Below are 2784 nucleotides of genomic sequence, written 5' to 3'. Positions count from 1 at the left end.
ATTATTTGAAAATTATTAGTCGATAAAGAGAGTGCACTAATCACTAATTTTTACGACATAGAATGGTCCTCAATAACCCACCTTGACATCCCTGTGCGAGAGAAACTTCCCTAAGTTATGGATGATCAATCTAAAATCTTCGACCTGAAAGTAAACAAACATGTATTACATCATCTATATTCTTTGTAATTATCCAACATGGAGAAAACTATAGGTTACCCGAATGTATCCCACACGATTTCGATCAAAAAACCTGAAAGCCTGCTTCAACAGGAAATTTAATCAGGGAACATAATCTAGCAATGCTAGTTAATAGAAATGAAGTATAGAACTAGCAGTAACATGCCTGCAGCAGTCTCTTGTCAACAACAGCAACCGGGGTGTCCTTTGTCTTTGATTCCACTTTTGTAGCCTTTTCTTTGTTGCTCGTGTCCTCAGTGGTCTGAGTCTCTGAAGCTTGCTTTGTCATCTCGTGCTCCTTTTTCTTCTCTTCCTCTGTAACATTTTCACTTTTCGCATCAGTGTCAGTCTTTCCATCTTCAACAACCATCTGCACGGACAACTAAACCAGGTTACAACATTTTATGTCGTTTGGAGGATATATTGTACTATGGATATACAAATATTTGTGTTAGTTCAGATGAGCAGTCAAATATTGTGGATCACTATATGGAAATATATAGTTTTCTTTTGCTGGTCAAAACTTGAAAACATACATATATGCTAGTACATTAATGTCTGTTGTGCTCCATAAATTTTAGATTTCTCTGGATTTTTGAGTTCAACAAGTCCTACGCAATAAAGAGTGAGAGTCAAATGAGTTCCATCATCTCATGAAAAATGAAACTCTTTCAAGCTTCTGCTGGTGATCCAAACCTCTCCAAATTGTTGACAACATTTTATCCTTCTCAATGAACCAATCCAACTTCAGTATCATTTTGAGCATACTTCAACCCATCACACATCCTGAATCACGTAAACCAACCACTTTTTCCATTCAGCTAATCGATTAACAGAGAACTTTTTCCAGCTTCATTTTCTACTACATCAATTAACTGGGATCCTATATCACAGTAAGTTCTATCTCATACCTTATCTAAACCTGGGAGAGAGAACCAAATGTACTCGATAATTAATAGATGAAAAGCAGTAATTGAATTGTCACACAACCCATTCGCCTACCCCCACCAACCAAAAACCTTCAAAATTAAATGAAAAAAGCAAAAACACAACAACATATGAAAGAGGGAAAATGAAAGATGAAAACTCTTGCCTCCTTTCTTGAGTCATGATGGGGGCTTGCATCATGAATTTCTTCATCTTCCTCNCCTCTTCCTTGATGATATTGTTACTGTCATTCGTTTGAGCATTATCGCATGCTTCAGTTTTGTTTGACTCAATATTCTCATTGGACTCATCTACTTTTACAAGTTTCTTTGACAAATTTTCTCCATTTTCCTTCTTGGAAGTTTCTTCCCTAGGCCTCTTCTTCTGATTTCTCTTCCTTAAAAATTTGATGCGCAACTCCTTACAACCAAGAGAGAACAAATCAACAAAAAGAAACAATTACTTAAATGAAATCTCCCAAAGACCAGTCATGGAAAATAGTCAAATAGAAGTGCTAAGATCAAGAGCTTCAAGATAACCTGAAGGAAAGTCAAGAGACGACAACCCATTTTGTATTGAAGCATTTCATGGAGTGATTCTGCAAACAACGATAACTGCAAAAAAAATGTTGGAGGAGTATGTCAAATGCGTGCAATGACCAAGAATGGATGCAAATCTATGAATTGTAATCTCACATACCTCAAATCTTGATTCTTCAATATCATTGTCAGTATAATCCAGAAGAGAATCCAGTGAGAGTGACAGTGAATGGATCTGCGAGGCAAAACACAATTAATTAGAATCAGCATATGACATCCCATACACAAGAACAGGGTACGAAATGTAGATGTCCATGATATGTTCTGCATTCAACATACTTTTGAATCCTTGCTCCCTTTTGTACGAAGGAACAGTCCAGGATGCCTGGGAGGTTCTTCAAACTTTTTCTTCTCTTTCACCTCTTTATGTGCTTTGATAGCAGACTCGTCCTTTCCAGCAGGGTCTTTCCTTACTTTCTCATCTTTCGGTTCTTCCCTTCCTTCTGATTTCAAGCTAACATTTTGAGAATCTTTTTGCTTATTATTATCAGCCTTCTCAGATCCAGAAATTTTTTCCTTGTCCACACTATTTTCGTCCCTCTTGTCAGCAACTGTTTCATTTTGTTCCTCCTTAATAAGTGCATCAATTTCAGGCTGAACAACCTTCATTTCTCCCTTCAAGTCATCTACAGAAACCTTGGTACTCTTGATGTCAGCAGAAACTGCCTTCCTTTTCAGGACTCTTTTAATAACTTTCTTCTTTACTGTTGTTTTCAGGCTATCCTCTTGGACCATTGCATCAGCAGTTCCATCCAATTTAGCCATTGCTTTATCTTCGATAGACTTAGGATTATTTTGAGTTTCTGCATCAGGAGTTGAGCACTCAACTTCTTCCTCAACAGATTTCACTGGCTTTTTTACAATTTTCTTCCTTGTAAAAGTTTTAATAGCTGGAGGAGGATTAGATGATAAGCTATCCTGTTGGTCAGCAATTTCTGATGTAATATTCTTCTCAACAATGCCTTCGTCACTAAGCTTATCATTCAGTTTAGCAGCATTTTCTGCAGAACCTTTATCATTAACGGCTTTCTTTTTGACAACCCTCTTTATGGTTTTCTTCTTTCCAGGCTTTGCAGTA

At 37.0% G+C, this 2784-nt stretch overlaps 1 pseudogene; it reads right to left on the bottom strand.

Moving 5' to 3' along the window:
• Positions 1-50: 50 nt before the first annotated feature.
• LOC111384469 overlaps positions 51-2784 on the bottom strand; it is a 20112-nt pseudogene continuing 17378 nt past the window's right edge.

Source organism: Olea europaea, unplaced genomic scaffold, assembly GCF_002742605.1.
Source record: "Olea europaea var. sylvestris unplaced genomic scaffold, O_europaea_v1 scaffold2921, whole genome shotgun sequence".
Taxonomy (NCBI): Eukaryota; Viridiplantae; Streptophyta; class Magnoliopsida; order Lamiales; family Oleaceae; genus Olea; species Olea europaea.
Note: the sequence above shows the minus strand (reverse complement) of the source record. Positions and strands in the feature narration are given on the sequence as shown.